The sequence below is a fragment of the Nyctereutes procyonoides genome, unplaced genomic scaffold, assembly GCF_905146905.1.
Source record: "Nyctereutes procyonoides isolate TBG_1078 unplaced genomic scaffold, NYPRO_anot_genome, whole genome shotgun sequence".
Lineage (NCBI taxonomy): Eukaryota > Metazoa > Chordata > Mammalia > Carnivora > Canidae > Nyctereutes > Nyctereutes procyonoides.
In genome coordinates, this window is record NW_026575147.1 from 13,018,428 (window position 1) to 13,036,234 (window position 17,807).

Consider the following 17,807-nt stretch of genomic DNA (forward strand, 5'->3'; position numbering starts at 1 on the left):
TACGTATATATATATATGTGTGTGTGTTTATATATATATATATATGTAAAAAAGACTGCAAGACTTCAAAAGGGTGGTGCAATTTTCAAATATTTGCAGCCACCTCAGCAATGTGTCCACTTTTTTGTGTGGTGTGTGCGTGTGATATATGTATGTGCCTATATGTGTTCACGTGTGTGTGTGTGTGTGCATGCCTGCATATGTCTGTGAGAGAGAGAGAAAGAGAGAGAGAGAGAGGAAGGGAAGAAGAAAAATCTTATAATGAAATGTTTTTGTTTCCTTTTCATGTCCAAGGCCCTGGGTCATAGAAGAATTCATGTGACAGCCAGCCCTGTGGTATTAGATTCATGTCCGTCATTCTTTTCCCAAAAGGCTAAAGGCTTCCTTGGAATTAAAAGGGAACTAAGAACTGCCAATCAGTTCACAAATGCCTCAGTCGTAAGCATCCCTGCTGTCCACAAAAGCCCAGAACAACACAGTACATACAACGCACACAGCAAGAGCTCAGGGACAGACACCTGCTGAATACCTAGCTTCAAGACATATCTCACCCTGCTAGTAAGAATTAGTCTTCATTACTAGTTGTGGTGGGAAAAAAAATGTCCTTCCATGTTTACAGGTTTGCTTAAGGACACATGGATAGAAATGTCTTCAGAACATTTTACAAGTTTTGGTAGTTTTGATCATAAATGAGACAACTTACAATTTACTTCTCCCCAGAGTCTAAGAAACATACAAGATGCTTGTCTCTGGGATTTCTTTTCTATCCGGGTCCAGCACATTCTGGCAGAGCCAATGGCAAATGCTAAGGTTGGTGCCACTTTTCCTTTGCTGGTCACTGGATACATTCATTTAAGGGGCTGTGGCTCCCTTGCTTTGGTGGCCGTCCCAGGAATGAGAGATGAGAGCCAGGGAGGGTCACCTCCAGGCCCCTGGTGGGAAAGGAAAGGGGCTCTTCTCCGTCCGTGCCTAGCACGATATTGCCTTTCCACGAAACAAAGCCACGTGGAAGCGTGAAGAGTGGATCCCAGAAATCCATTGGAGTGACTTTTAACTGGCTGCAAATGCCCTGTGGCAGAAACAGACCCTGAGAGGTGAGGGAGAGCTGTCCCAGCCTAAATTCTGGAATAAGGCTTAGGAACCCAGGTTGCACCTTGTGTGTGTAGAAGCTCAACTTGAAGAAAGGATTGATGGAGGAACTAGTATGGAGAAAACAGGTTGTGATTATGATAACAACAGCGCTAAACTCTTTGAGCCTTATGTGCCAGGTGCTATGGTAGCTGTTTTATAAGCATTACTGCCCCCATCTAACAGATGGCTTTACTGAGGCTTATGCTACAAATGAGCAATCAATCACAGTGACATCATGACACCTACCTTCTGTCTTCCTTGTCTAGAGATTTAAACTCCATTCCCTTTCTCTCTCACTGTACAAAGAACTTAAGATCTAAAATATTTCCATGAGCCATTGACATCTGAAATCTAACTTTCCAAGATTTTAATAATATCTGCTGTTTGAAGGAAGCCTGGGTGGTTCAGTTGGTTCAGCATCTGCCTTTGGCTTGCATCATGATCTCAGGGTCCCGGGATAGAGCCCTGCATGGGGGGGTCTGTTTCTCCCTCTCCCTCTGCCCCTCCCCCTCCCATTTGTGCTCTCTCGCTCTCTCTCAAATTAATAAATAAATACAATCTTAAAAAAAAGAATATCTGCTGTTTGAACACCTTTTTATGTGCCAAATACTGTGTGGTTACGTACATTCTCTCATTTAACTACTACTATATAAAGGAGGAATTATGATTATTACTATTATTTCAATTTTACAGTTGAGGAGACTGAGAATCATATACATAAACAGGAGTTTATATGATATGTTTAAAAATCACACAAACAAAATAAATAAAATCACACAACCAGTGGGAAGGAGGGACCAAGGCCAGCCTTTTGCTTGCTCTGTTGTCTGTGCGTAGTTCTGTAACCTGCCTTCTGATGGAAAGAATTTGATGGCTGCTAAAGCTTTTGTGCCTAGGATGAGCATCCGTCTGAGCCCTACCAACCATGTTATTTCTTTGTATGATGAACGGTAAGAGGTCACCTCTTGATGGAGAAGTTTGAAAGCATCCAACCTCTGTATACCAGAAAGGAGAACTAATGATGGAAGGTGGCCCCATTGACAAGTTGGCAGACAGGTTTTGTGAACAAAAAGTCAAAGCCAGTTGTTCTCTGAGGGAGCATGGAAGGAATAGTCACTCGGCCATTTAATGACTTCCAAGGCTATGTGACAGACAACCTCATCACCTTCTCCCTACGAGGCAGCTATGAGCCATGTCTGTGGGGAAATACATATTTCTATGGACTGAGTCAGGGCTAAATTAGACATTGGGGTAATGCGACACATCTGAATTTCATCACCGTTACATCATCCTTTAGACCTTGTAAACGTTCATAATGGTATTTTTGGTAGGCTGGAATAGGCCGTCTCCATCCGAGGTGTATTACTTTAAACCTACATTTAACAGACTAATAAAATGAGGTGTTGGCCAGCTAATCCCCTGTAGTCATATCCTCAGAAGTGTCCAGGCAGCAAAAGGAACCAGAGTTATGAGTAAGTGTCCTGAGGTGGCCCTGAGGGCACAGACCCTGACCATACTGTGTCACTTAGGGGAGATGGTGGGACAACCAGAGCCATTTGTATCTGGGACCAGACATTCCCCTCCCATGGGAGACTCCATAATCTACACATCTTGGAATTCTGAGACCTTGGAAGAGGATCCATGGTCTGAACCGAGCCCCCTACCCCTGCTCGGGGGACATCATCATTTTGATTGTGAGGTGGCACAAGGGGCCAGTCTGGGGACCTGAGGAACATCTGCTCATCATCTGACATGTGCTAAATACAGACTATATGCCATCACATGTGACATTACGGGAATCACTTTTTTTAATTGGAGCATAGGACCAATGTTTGACCCTGAAGACTAGCTTGGAACCATGATTGCGTAATTATCTCCTGTACAATCATCTCAACACAGGTCAGTGTGCTGCTCAGGACCCAGTCTCCGCCAGCCCTGAGGGATACTTGATTTCACCCCTCACTGGGCCCTTCCAGTGCTCTAGGTCCTACTCAGCCCCTCATGGGCTCCTGGAAAATGCTGGCGGAAGATCCCCCTAGTTCCTTCTCCACAAATGACCAGTGGCCCTTCAAGATGAGCTGACCCAGAGATCTTCCCCTGAGTTGGCTACTCTTCTCTCCTTCTATCCTGGGCTCTGCTCCTGACCAGAACCAACTCGAACTTAGATTTCTTTCTCTTGCCCCTGTTTTTCTCCCACTCACCTCCCTTCCCTGTCTCTTCTCTTCAGTCGTACATCTCAGAGCCCTTCACCCTTGCTTTCCTTCCCATTTGATATTAAAATTCACACCCAGCTCTGGTCCACATCAGCTCCCCTGTACATTTACCAGAGGCGGCCAAGCCTCCAGAGCTCTGCTCCATTTGGGGCCCTTAGCTGAAGGGGACTGCACAGGCTTGCCAATGTCACGCCTCCTCCAGGAAGCCTTCCCTGAAATGCAGGATCCCACTGATGTCCTTTCCTAGCTCTCGGTCATAATCGATGTCTGTGCCATACTTATCAACTTCATTCATTCATTCATTCATTCAACACTTATTGAGCTCCTATTATGTCATGCTTGAGAAACACAACAAAGTTCCTGTCCTCATTCTTAGATTCCTGTGAAGAAAGCAGATAATACAGAAACAAATACTAGAATTAAGTACTATAAAATAAATAAAGCATGGCAAGGGACTATAGTCTACTGATGGCAGGGTGTGGTGGGAGGTAAAATTGATATTTTAAATTAGAGCAATCAAGAAGTGACGTCTGGGGATCCCTGGGTGGCTCAGCAGTTTGGTGCCTGCCTTCAGCCCAGGGCGTGATCCTGGAGACCTGGGATCGAGTCCCACATCCGGCTTCCTGCATGGAGCCTGCTTCTCCCTCTGCCTCTGTCTCTGCCTCTCTCTCTCCCTCTCTCTCTCTCATGAATAAATAAATTAAAAAAAAAAATAAATGACATCTGAGCAGACCTAAATGATGAACAAAAGAACCATACAAAGAAGATCTGTGGGCAGAAATTATCCAAATAGAGGAAATAGCAAGTGCAAAGACCCTGAGACAGTAACCAGATTAGTGTGCTGAAGACATAGCAATAAGGTCAATGTGGTTGCCACATAGCTGGCAAGGAAAAGAGTGATGCAGGATGTCGGAGAGAGGGTCGGGGTCCAGATCATATGAAGGCAGGGTTTCTCCCAGTAGGGTTTTAACCCTACTGACATTTTGAGCCAGGTAATTCTTTGCTGGGGGGGACCATCTTGTGCATGGTAGGATGTTTAGCTACATCCCGGGACTCCACCCACTAGATGCCAGCGTCACCACCCCCGTCCCCAACTTGTGACAATTAAAATTTGTCTCCAGATGTCGCCAAATGTCCCCAGGGGAGAATCACTCCCAATTAAGAACCACTGAAATAAGGCCATGGCAAGACTATGAGTTTGAGTCCATAATGGGAAGCCATTGGAAGGAAGATTGAGGACTGTGAAATGATGTGATTGACATGTTTTTTTTTTTAAGATTTTATTTATTTATTTATTTATTTATTTATTTATTTGAGAGAGAGAGAGAGAGCATGAGGGGGAGGGGAATGCAAAGGGAGAGAATCTCAAGCAGACTCTCCACTTAGCATGAAGCCTGACTCACAGCTCCATCCCACAACCCTGAGACCATGCATGACCTGATCCAAAACCAGGAGCGGGTCACTTAACCCACTGAGCCCCCCAGGTACTCCATGATTGACATCTTTAAAAGGCCACTCGGACTGCAGCCAGACTAAAAAGTCTATGGGAGAAGAAGAGTGGAGGTAGGGGAGCTGCATTAGGAGGTTCCCATACTAGTCCAGGGGAGAGATGACAGTGGTCTGGACCAGGCAATGGTAGGATGGTGAGCCTCAACTGAATTCAGAATTTATGTTGAAATCAAGGCTTGCCAATGGATGAGAAGCAAGAGGTAATGAGGAAGGTAGAATCAAGGCTGATTGCTAGATTTGGGGTCCAGATAAGAGTGGGGATAGTGATCTCATTATCTAAAATAGGGAAGACTTAAAGTAAGACCTAAATTTGCAGTATCCAAGAGGATGTGACAGTAGCCCATGAGAGCCGGGAGCTCAGGGGAGAAGTCCGTGTTGGGAACAGACCCCCAGCAGTGGTATTTAATGCCTGGAGAGGATGAGACATCTAGGGAGAGAGTGATACAAAAAGAGAAGGGGCCTGGATTGAGCCCCAGGGAATTCAAATGTTTGTAGTCAGGAGAAGGCAGAGCCAGCCAAGGGGATAGAAAAGGGAGAAAGGACATTGGGAAAACTCATGTCCCTGAGGCATCTGGTCCGGTGACTCTACCTGCCTCCTCCTGTCCACGGTCCAGTCACTGAACAATCAGGCAGCTCCTTAGGTATCCATCCCTCTCTCTCTCTTTTTTTTTTTTTTACGATTTATTTATTTATTCATTCATTCATTCATTCATTCATTCATTCATTCATTCATTTGAGACACAGAGAGAGGCAGGGACACAGGCAGAGGGAGAAGCAGGCTCCCTGCAGGAAGCCCGATGTGGGACTCGATCCCAGGACTCTGGGATCATGCCCTGGGTGGAAGGCAGACCCTTAATTGCTGACCACCCAGGCGTCCCCTTAGGCATCCATTTCTTTTCAGCATCAACGACTCCTAGGAAACCAGGTTTGGGGCAAGCAAATGACTTAGAAGTCATTGTATTTTAATCCTCACTGAGAAGAGCTATTAGGCCCATTTTCACCTGATGAAACTGCAAATCAGAGAAGTACAGTAAGTCACCCTTGATCACATGTTTGTTTTTTTGTTTTTTGTTTTGTGTTTTGTTTTTCCCCCACTCCTGGACCTGGAAGCCTGGTGAGTCTGATCCCACTTCCACACTTCTTCCACACTGCCCTTGGCCTCTTGCATTAGGGGCCCACTCCATGCCTGGCATGGGCTCTGTTCCCACTGTGGCAGGAACAGCTCATTTTAGCCAGGCTTATGTGAAATGCTTCCACATCTGCTGCTGCATTTGGTGTGGGCAGAAGAGAAGGGGGTCACTCACGCAGGGCAAGTGGCTGTCAGGGGCCCCCACCACCCAAGGGCAGAGCCAGCACCGGTACCTAGAGTCTCTCTCCTTGTCCAGGGCTTTTGTGCCTTACCAGCTGGCAACCATACCCAATACAGCAGCCCTCTCCCATACACAGTATCATTACTCTCATTTTATCAGATTAAGATTCGGAGGCTCAGAGAGGTTCTGTGATTTGCCCAAGTCACACAGCTAGGAGAAGGCTGAGTCAAGGGTAAATCCCTGGTCTCCTGGATCTCAGTATTACTGAGGTGAAAGAAGTACCCCCTATCCGACTTAACCACTTTTTCTTCCTAGTAAAACAACTCTCCCAATCCCTGAAAGAAAGAAGCTACAAAAAGGTTTGTAGAATTTTGCCAAGCATGAGTTTGCCAGTCAGAATTCTGTAATAGGCCCATAATCATTTCAGACATTGAAGTGCTTAGGAGGTAGACATTCTGTGTACGGTGCCAGTTTAAATTCTTATTTTGCTTAACTGTAAAGATCCTTTAAAAAGAACCCCTGAGACATACTTTTGCTTTATTAAGCCCTCCACTTTCTGACATGTCTTACTGTGTTTTAGAAAAATTCAAAACAACAACACTTAAAAGCCCTCCCCCTCCCAAATATTTTCTTTCATTTCCAAGATACGGAGATGCTGACATGTGGGCGTGAAGCCTGGAGTAAGGCTTTGGTGTCTGACCTCCAAAAAAGAAAATGAAGACATTTCTGGGTGTCCACACTTTCCCCAGGAAAGGACAGACACGACAGTCTTGAACCCAGATGAAAAGAAAGGTAATTCATTTCAAGCCTAAGAAACCATCTTGGTGATGGGGCATGTTCTGGGACAATTGATTCCATTTGTCATTGGAAGTTTCAGAAAGGGTGAAAATACTTTCTTTTCCTGCTCCCTGTTTTGGACACAGGAAAAATAAGGCAGCATTTGTTTCTTCCTTTGAAATAAAAACAACAGGGGCAGCCTTGGTGGCACAGAGTTTAGCACCGCCTGCAGCCCAGGGTGTGACCCTGGAGACCCTGGATTAAGTCCCGCGTCGGGCTCCCTGCATGGAGTCTGCTTCTCCCTCTGCCTCACTCTCTCTCTCTGTGTGTGTGTCAATAAGGGATGCCTGGGTGGCTCAGCAGTTGAGCATCTGCCTTTGGCTCAGGGCGTGATCCCAGAATCCAGGATCAAGTCTCCCATCGGGCTCCTTGCATTGAGTCTGCTTCTCCCTCTGCCTAGGTCTCTGCCTCTCTCTCTCTCTCTCTCTCTCTCTCTCTGTGTGTGTCTTTCTGTGTCTCTCATGAATAAATAAATAAATAAAATCTTAAAAAGAAAAGAAAGAAAAGAAAAACAACGAGACCAGGTACAATGCTGATGTATTTAAACAGCCTCTCGGCTGCTTTATTGCAGTCCCCCCTCAAGCTCCAGTGTTTGGCTTAATATAACTCAGGTGCTTGGGAGAAGAAGGGAGCCGGGTGTGACATCCCTCTGTTATAAACGTTAGCTACAGTGTACAACTGACCTGGGGAGATTGATTCTATAGGGACTAGCAGAATGGGTAGTGGGGAGGAGAGAAGGATACTCTTACAGAGATGAAAATCACCATTGGAACCAGGGCCTCTTTCTTCCCTTCCATCCCACTGACCCAAAACTTCAGAGTTGTCTTAAGTGCCCATATACGAGCCTTAAATCTTTGGTCTGGACAGGAACTCAGCATTTGAGGAGATGTCACTAATTATCCTCTTTGAGTCTTAGTGGTGAAAATGGGGCCCAGTGAGAGGGCACTTTATGACAAGAGAGTTGGAATGAGCCCTAGGGGAGCACAGAGAAAAACAGAGGTGGGGCAGGAGACAATTCTACGCCAACAAAGAGGCAAGCAGTTCATCATTCCTGTCCGTCCTCAGGGGCTGCATTAGCTAGGCTGTCAAGAAAATTGGGACATTACACCTTTGTGGTCCCAAACTAGGATCTTGGTGTGTGGGTCACTTGTACCTTCCACTGAGAAGGGAAGTTCTGGGGTCAGTGGCAGATTGTGGGTCGGGGTAAGGGCTAGGGTTAAGATTAGGGTTTGGTGTGCCTGAAGGTGACCACTCCAGTGTCCTGATGAGGAGCCCTCACACTTTTTATACCAGGGGAGAAACTTAAACCCCCCGCATTGGGCAGCCTGGAGCCTTGCTCATGAGAAAATGTTAGGCTTTCTGCTCTGGGCAGGAACTTCTTTAGAATTTTGACAATGTCAACATTTTAATGGCATCTTAGCTCTGCTGCCCTTATAAAAATATACTAGAGGGGAAGGATGTGATTTGTGGGAACAGAAGCTCCTTCCAGAGTCACTGTGCCCACTCTAGGACCAAAGCATTTATCCTGGTCACACAGCCAGGAAAGGCAGTGATACTCTCTGATGGTTCTTGGTCACAGAGAAGGATGCCTTGTGTCCCTTGGATGATTATGTCATGGTCGAGAGTGGGGAACAGAATCACAGGAAGATGGCTCTGCAAACATGAAATGGGAGAAAGGTGCTATAAAGGGTGGGAATGGAGACAGGGTATGATCATTGCTGTCTGTGCTTGATTTTGATTTTTTAAAAAAGATTCTCCTCTCTTACATTAAAAGAGAGAGAGACAGAGAGGATAAAGGAGGAGGAGGAGGAAAGAGAAGACAGATGCTAATAGCAGCTCTCACAGAGGGTCTCTCTGGTGGCAGGCACTTCATACATCTTTTTCACTTAATCTACACAACAGCCTTATGATGATGGAATCCATGCGACCTTACAGAGGACAGTGATGCTGTGCAAACTTAGGTCACACAACTGGGGATCACAGAGCTGGGATCAAACTCCAAGTCTGTCTGCTTTGGAGCTATGTCCCCTCATAAACCATGCTGTCGTCTATACCGGTAGTTTTTAACCTTTTTCAACCATGACTCATAGTGAAAAAAATTATTTCCCATCACCATCCAGTTTGCACATATGTATGTGTAAGCATATTTACAACAAAAACAAAAGTTTCATGAATACTTTCCCTTTGCTACTTGTGATGCATTTTGATTTTTAAAAAATTTTTTCCACTCTCTTGCATTTAAAGAGAGTGTTGTACCACTCAAGTGGTTTCACATCCTCCTCATGGGTTTCAATCTGTACTTTGAAAAACATTTTCCTTCTCTCTACTCTATGGTGGTTGACTTCAAATGTTTTTCAAGCTTCCTGCTTGATCTTGCTGGATGCTGGGCAGCATCTTTGCTTCTGAGGCATGCTGCTAATTATGCACTCTGGACCATCCCTCTGGTGGAGGGGTCATCATTAATCAAATATTTCAGAAATTACAAATATCTGACAAAGCCGTTTGCTTGGAAAAGAGTCAGTCTAGGAAATCATCCAGAAAACATAATCGCTGATCTCAGGCAGCAACTAATACAATATTTTAAGCAGTTGATATGCATGCTTGTAAAAGAAACTCTTTTCTCTGCTTGTAGAATCTAAAGGACTCATCTGCTCTTGTGGGCCAATGCACGCTCACCATCTCACAATCAGGCCAAAGGAAAAGGCACACAGGAGATGTTGTGGGGAATCCATCAAGAGTAGTGTTGGCTTTCTCAGGTTTTTTGTGAATCCATCTAGGATCTGAAATTAGACTGCTTTTTTAGGGGACTGTGCAGGTCTCCACCCTGGTTTAGGACTTCAGGGACAATTCTGTTTCGACTGCTAGGGACAGTGACAGGGGTTGGTTGAATCAGATTTAGGTCACGGAAAGTGAAGTCCAGATCAGATGGCTCAGCGCGAGTCAGCCCTGACGAGCCACGGACTCAGTGACTTCACTCCAAGCAATGTGCACGCTAATTGAGAAAACATGTTCCTGGGATGGCCTCATGCAAAAATCCAGATTTACGAATTTTTTTTTTTATTCCTAAGAATTCCTTGAATATTTGCCGTGCATGTCTATACAGCCTCCCGGAGTACTTTTCCTTCTTATTGAGTAGTGTTTTTCTGCTTTGGCCTAGGTCAGGTTTTTAAAAGGGTGGGATCCTAACAGAGAACAAGTGGGCACGTGGCCACAAGCCTTGCGGAGAAGGAGGAGGAGGGTAGGAGAGGAGAAAGACAACCAACACCTTGGGTCCTTTTCCTGGGGCAGAAAAAGCAACCGAGACCCAAGTCTTTGAAAAGCAACTGTCCACAGAGTTCAGAGAGGAACCCTTCCCTTTCCTGCTTCTGGCCCTGCATTCTGAAGCCCTCTGGGCTGGCCAAACCCCCACCCACCCCAGCATTAGGAGCTAAGCTCAGGCTTCCAGGACACTTGCTGCATTGTGGCTTCCGGGCTAAGTTTGGGCTTTCTGGCGTTCTCTTCTCTCACCTTATGACTGCCCTCTGAGATCGGTATTACGAGTCCTTTTTACAGATGAAGAAACTGAAGCATACAGGGATTAAGGAATGTGGTCATAGAAGCAGTCAGAAGTGGAGCGTGGATCTGAAGCTCCTGCTGTCTGATTTTGTGCCGGGGATGCTTCTATCCAGCCCTACCTGCCTACAGGACATGCCACCTCCAGGAAGCCTCCCTGGAGTGCACCACATCATTCACACCTCTCCCTTCCTGTGGCTCTTACAGTCACCACATTAGCACTTTTACCACTTGTCTCCCCTTCTGGTGCTGCTCTTGACTGCTCCGAGTGTGTTAATCTAAATGAGAAAATAAAAAAGCTACTGACAGATTCTGTTTAGTCTGCATAGAGGTTCTGAAAGTGAAGAGATCATACATTCAAGTTCCAAGTTTTGAATTTTCTTGAAAAGTTGGAAGATCGAGTCATATTGGACCCATGATCCTGCAGACAACAGCTGGCGTGTCGCCTTTTGATGGGACACACACTCTGCAGTTTACTGTGGTCCCCACCAGCCTCTGGACTTACCCCTCTTACATTATCTGATGAGCCTGGAAAGCCATTTTACTTTTGACTCCTGAGCAAGCTCCTTGGGTGGGATCATGACTTATATTTATCATGAACCACTCCACCCCACCCCACCCCCCGTGCCCAGTCCCCTGGCTAGCACATTAATAAAGATGCTGATTTAGGAGAAGGACCTAATATCCAGAGGACCTGCATCCCCAGTGGTGTGGGGACTGCCCCCCCCCCCGCCCTTAACCGCAGGTAATATGTGGTTTAGCAATAGCTGCTCAGCCACAGACCCTTGGTATGGTGAGCACGACTGCCCTGCTGTCACAGAAAATCCACTTCCTCCTTCTTTATTCTCTTGTAAACTTGATAAGATACATAAAATCCTAAAGACACAAGTGGTTGGGGGAGGAGGCGTTGGTATGTGGGGTAAGGAACCAAAACACACTTCAAGCTGCCAGTACAAATGGCCATTCTCAAGAAATGCCTTATTTAGAGAACACGGCCTAACATTTTAAAGTAAAAGTCTGAGAAGAAGTTTGCTGTTGGAAGGAAATCACAGGAGACGATCCATGCGTCTTCTTTTACCCAGAAATTATGAGGCAAAGATAATCCAGAAATGAAGCATTTGGTTAAAATTCTATCAAAATGAGGATGTTAATTACAGAAGGTCCAAATATAGGTGAGGAAATTCCTAGAGAATCCCTCAATGCTACCAAAAAGATTTCTCCTCCCAACTCAGCAAAGTTTTTTTTTTCTTTTTTTCTTTCTTTCTTCTTTTTTTTTTAAAGATTTTATTTATTCATGAGAGACACAGAGAGAGAGAGGCAGAGACACAGGCAGAGGGAGAAGCAGGCTCCCCACGGGGAGCCCGATGTGGGATTCAATCCCAGGACCCCAGGATCATGACCTAAGCTGAAGGCAGATGCTCAACCCCTGAGCCACCCAAGTGCCCCCAACGTTTTCTATATGCAGAGATATGAAAAGGGCAAAGATGATATTGCAGGGCCTGAAGTGAAACAGCATGAAGAGGGGGTCCCTGTCAGACTGAGAGCCCCTGAGGAAGAAAACATGCAAGGGAAACTTGTGCCCTCAGAGTGCCTTCCCTGTGCCAGGCCCGTCCCAGCATGTGTCCCACTCACGATGCACAGCAGCTTGACCGAGCAGGTACTACGGTTACTTCTGTTTCATGGAAGAGAAGCCCATGTGAGAGATGCCGTCCTGCAGCTCTCCTGCTGGGTGATCGTCCCCTTCCCCTTGGCCACCCAGTGCAGCATCTGTGAGACAGTGAGAGCCCAGCTGCGAAATCCCTCTCTGAGGGGATCCTGCTTCCCTTGGCATCTCCCACCACCTCAGCGACTCAGCATCTAGTTATCGACAAGGGGAAGGCAGCAGCCAGTGCATTAATCTCTGAGCCAGGTGTGCTCAGGGCCAAACACGAATGGCATGTCACCAGACTGAAATATAAGTTACTTCAACTGTGCCTCACATCCGCAGTGACGGGGAGGTGAGACAGGACCTCCTTCCACACCCAACCCGGCCTGAGCTCTCATGGCCTCTGCCAGACAGTCGGTCCCCTTGGGCTCACCAAGGAACAGCAGGCAGGATGCAGACACGTGATCATGTCACCAACCCTGCCTACTTGAAGGAACAGCCAAAGGACACTGGGATGGGACAATCAGCCCATCTGTACCAAAGAGCAAACATCTTGTGGTTATCAGGCAACGATTCCCGTGGTAGTGGATACCAAGTGCCCTCAAGGTGGAACGGTTTTGGTGGGAAGCTTGGGCCATTCGGTCCCACTCACTTGGGAGCCAGGTCCTTGCACTTGCAGGCTCACCCACCCCATACAGTGCTCAAACGTCTCTGTCTGCTCAGCCTCGTGGCCGATTTTCAGGGAAGCCCTGACTGTCTGACTCTGACTAATACTACTAATGAAAAGACTCTCCACACATGAAAGATGCTGGCCCAACTCTTGGGCAATTTAAAAAAAAACACTGTTGCTAGTCCCACCTGACAGATTGCATCACCAGACCATTCTCAGCCTCATCAGGGATCTCCCTCAGTCTCCTATGTCCTTTTCCCCCAGCCCAAAGGTGGAGTAGTAGGAGGAGTCAACGCAGCCCAATGGTGTCAGTAGTCTTCTCTCTCTTGCTACTAGTGGGGCGCGGGGCAGGCAGGTGTTTCTATAATACTCTCCAAAGGTAACATTCATCTTAGCCCTTTGCACTGTGAATACTCAACTGCTTCCATCTTTTGTCCTATGGTGAGAGCTTGGGGTAGGGTTAAGTATAACATGAGCCAGTCTCCTTGAGAAGAAACTGAGTGCTACAAGCACCACCCCTCCCACATAGCACTGCTCGCTGACTTTTTTCAATCAAATGTCACATTTTTGATTCCCATTTATTCTCACAGCTTGGGCACAGTTGTATTAATTTGATATCAACATGTCCCCACGTTGATTGAAGTGCTGGCAGTGCCGGAGAGAGGTCTGCTTCCTCATTCTCTCATTCAGAGAAGGGACCTCCTGGTGCCAGAGTGTGGTCCATTTAGTAGAGGAGGGAAGGATTCCCTCCCAGAGCCGTGGACACCTGGGGCAGGCAGTCTGCCTGTGTTTTTCATAGCATATGGCAGAGAAGGAAAGCTGCCATGCTCTAACACCACCTGTCCCTTCCCCCTACTCTTTCTCGTTTTCTTTTCATGTGGGTCATTTGTAGTCACACTCCACTGACAAAAGGCAAAGAGTGATGTCTGGCGGGACCACAGCACGGAGGTTCCTGCCAATGGCTTCCTGGAGCCTGCTACCCTGGTTCTTGGAGATGAAGCCCAGGGCTGGAGTTCTAAAGCCCCATTTCCAGGATTAAGTAATTGATGCCCAGACAGTATGGCCTAGAAGAAAGGCCTGTATTGGTAATTTCCAAAGGAAATTTTGACTGGGAACAGTATTATCCATTTAAGAGGCATTTAGCCATATGTGGGGATGGGGGGGCGGTACATTTTTGGTTGTCACCACGACTTCTGACACTTAGTAGGGATATTAAACTTCCTGCATTATTTAAGTAGGTCACACTTAACCAAGAATTGGCCCCAAATGCCAACAGCTCCATTGAGAAACACTATTAATTCCTATAGATGGGAAAAGTGGAAAAGTGAAGCCTGACAAGTTTAATGACTTATTCAAAGTCACAAAGATTTTTTTTTCTCTCCTGTCTCTCAACTCAGGAAGCTACCATGGAACGTTTGCCCAAAGCACAGCAGGAAAATGTCAAGAGATCATCTCAATGTTTCAACCCAATTCCTACTATGTCAAAGTCTGAGGCCAACAATATATAGAGGCTCCTCAAAAACATGTAAAGCAGACAAAAAAAGAATAATAAAAACATTAGGAAGCACGAGAACTCTTCTTCTGGTCTTAGTCAATCATTGTGGCTGAAGGTCTATCTTCTTTGGCTCCAAGGCTCCTCCTTGGCTTGTTGGCTCTAAGGATGGGCAACTCTATCCTCATGCACACTCAACCGAAAGACCAATTACCCCAAAGCCTGGGTTTCTCCAGCTGAATTTCTGCCTCAGGGCCATCCTGATGTTACCGCTCTCTGGAGTCAGGATGTCAACTGTTTGCCCACTGTCAAGAAGGTCCCTGAGAATGGGTTGGGGAAGGGTCTTCCATCTACATTTATTTGCCTGATGCCACCACATGCTGTTCTGTGAAACTGGTCCATCACAGATTTGATTTCTCAAGACTGGCTAAACCTGAGAGCTGATGGTTTAGTTGGTGGTTTGTAAGATCAGAGGTGCCAGTCAAAGAAAGAGAAACCCTTTGGAAACATGGGCTGTTTGCTCAGAGATACTCAGAGATTTTATGTGAATCCTCAGCACACCTTCCACTGCCCCTGGGTACAGAGTATTTGCTGCCCGCCAAGGTCTCCAAGGCCTGCTCAGGACCCCGAAATCCCTCCAAGTTCTTACTGGGAGAAGACAGATGGCTGGAACTCTGGTCCCTGGTCTTGCACTGATGTCTGCTTGGGGGTCGGGCCTCACTCCTGCTCCAGGCACAGTGAGGAAGAGCAGTAGCATACTTCCTTGTAATTTCTCTGCAGCTCCAATGCAGTTGCCGATGCAATAGGGCAGTCAGTGAATCTGCGGCAGTAGTGCTCAGCACTTGTTTCAGAGTGAAGAGGTGAGATTTTCTCATCAATTTAATCTCAGTAATGATGAGAAACTTCCCTCAGGCTCCAGCCCTGCCCTGCCATGCCCTACCCTCCCTGCTGATGTCGGCAGCTGGGGCCCCCTTCCTGGCCACGACACAGATTTCTACATGGAGGAGAAGAGGAGTGTTGAGCCTCCCTCCGGCCCCCCAGCCAGGAGAGATGTAGGGTGGTCAGTAGGAGGAAGCAAGCACCTCACTCCTTTGAGAAAGACTGAGGGGACAGAGTCACCAAGACTAGGATGACTGTCCCGAGTGGACCCAGTTTTCCTGATTCGCTTGTAGGCCTGGGCTGCTCCAGGGGGAAAGATGGCTGCCCAGGGAAGGTGTGGCACCAGCAGCTGGTTGTAAAATCCTCTGAGGTGCTCCTACAGTTCCATCAAGACATGTATCCCCATGCCCCCAGAGACCCTGGTTTCCTATTTGTAGTGTCTCCTAACATTTTCCCCTTTAAGGCTGCCCTTTTTCTGCACCTGCATAAAAATGTTGGGAAAAGGAGGAGGAGTTTGGCAGCATGTGACCTCAACCCCACCCCCTCCAACGACCCAAGCATGAGGAACATGTACTTCTTCTGTGAGTCAGTGCCAGCAGCCCCAGTCCCAGCCCCCAGACCACTCCTCCCCACCCTTGCTGCCCAGTCCTGAGGTCTCCTCTGAACCTCCGGGAACGCTGCCCAACACGGATTGACATTTGGGTTGCCCAGGCTGACATATGACTTATTCTGGAATAAGACCCACAGAAGGCGCCCATCCAGATCTAAAGTAGCCTTTCCTCTGCAGAGGGAGAAAGTTTCAGACATTTGGAAAAAAAAAAAAAACAACAACAACCTGTAAACACCGCGAAGGAAGGGCTGGCAGACCTACGTGCCGCTGCCTTTTCTGCGCTGCCTGAGAGGCATAAGTATTCCCTACAGGAGACTGATTGACAGCTTCAAGAGTCTGAAGACCCTGCAAAGATGTCGCGGGTGGGCCTCCCACCACTATGTCTGAATTTGCAGGATGCAGCTGGCCACGCACATGTAGGGGAAGTGGGGGCTGGCACTGGCAGTGGGAGCGCCCAGAGGATGGAGCCAGGACAATTAATCAAGTGCTTTTTCTCCAGGATTTCCATTGGCCTCAGATGACAGATGGGGCAGAGACACCCAGGAGAGCACTATTTTGGTTTCCAGCCGGGAACGTGCACTAAGTTTTCCTTAATACCCACAGCACCCAAAAGGCTTTGCTGTAATACACTTTAATGCATGAAACACCCATAAATTATCCTTCAAACTGTTACAACTTCCAACCTGGAACAACTTGGAAAAACCAGCCTAGCAAGCAGGATCTTTTTTAATCTCTCAAGTCACAAGGGAAGAGAAAGTTCAAGCAGAAAACACCTTCCACGAAAATCTCAGATTTTTTTTTTTTTTTTGAAAGATGGAGAGTTGTAATCAAACAGAGCTGAGCCACTTGTTTATGTTGGCTCAAAGATGCCGTTCCTGACCCCTGGGTCCTCTCTCTGCCTCCTCCCCTTTGCCCTTGCCTCCTGGACCCAAGGCGCTGCCCGCCCCACCCCTCCACGCCAGCTTCTCCTACACCTGGCAGCAGACAACTGGAGGTGAGGCGTGTGACCCAAGTAGCAGCAGGGCTGAACCCTGGCGACCTTGGTCCAGCTCGGCTTCTTGGAGGTCCCCCGGGGGTGCGCAGCCTTCTCCTGGCGAGCCCCGGGGGGCCCTCGCTCGGGTCTCCCAGCCCGCCAGCAAGGCGCAGAGGCGCCCGGAGTCCCTGACTCGGTTCCCCGCACCACTTCCAGCGCGCCCTGCCCGCTTGGTCCCCTTCCTGGGGACACCCGCCCGGGCGCGCTGCGCACTGGCCCCCGCCGCGCAGACCACCCTTCCTCCGGCCCCCGCGCGCCCGCAGCCCGCGCATCCCTCTCTCTAAGCTCTTCCGCGCTCCCTCACTTGCGCGCTGTCCCCTTCCAGCCCTCCGCCCCGCAGCCCCCGGCATCGCCGCGTGGCCACCGCAGACCCCAGCGCTGCCTCCCGGACCTCGGGCCACCGGGCGACCCGGAACTCCGCGACCCAAGAGAGAGCGCGCCGCTCGCCTCCGACCCGCCGCCAGCCGGGGCCCCGCGCTCCCGCACCCATTCGGGACACTCCCGCCCTGGCTGCACTTCAGCCTGCGGGAGCCTCGGGGGAGCCCGGAGGTCTGGCCCGGCCGGGATCCGTGCCTCGCTCCAGGGAGCCCAGCCGCGCGCGCCCGCGCCCCTGCCCGCGCAGCGCCCCTCTCGGGGCTGGGCTCGGGGCAGCCTGACTCACCGCTGCGCTCCCCTCCGGCTCCCAGCGCGCTCTGCTGTGCAGGCGCGCCGAGCTGCTCTAACCCAAGCTTCTTGAATCCTTAGCCCCTCCCCCCGGACTCCTGAGTCACTCGCTCCAAATCCTCCCCCCACCGCAACCCTCGCCAGCCCCGGCCCCGCACCTGCTCTGGTGGGCGGAGGTGCCCGGCTGTAGGGGGTCCTGGGTGCGAGAGATCGGTGGCTCCCGGGAGGGTCGGCTCGACGCAGCCAGGGAAGGGGTCAAAGGG

The 17,807-nt window shown here is 48.5% G+C and overlaps 1 protein-coding gene across 2 annotated transcripts in view; it reads right to left on the reverse strand.

Moving 5' to 3' along the window:
* NGF (nerve growth factor) overlaps positions 1-17,573 on the reverse strand; it is a 52,918-nt gene extending 35,345 nt beyond the window's left edge. Inside the window, exon 1 of one of the 2 annotated variants that reach the window (XM_055312551.1) lies at positions 17,543-17,573. The gene's annotated coding sequence lies outside the window, so the exon portion shown is untranslated. Of the gene's footprint in view, positions 1-15,008; positions 15,129-17,542 lie in introns of those variants that run through there. The other variant, XM_055312552.1, reaches the window with a different exon arrangement.
* Positions 17,574-17,807: the final 234 nt, after the last annotated feature.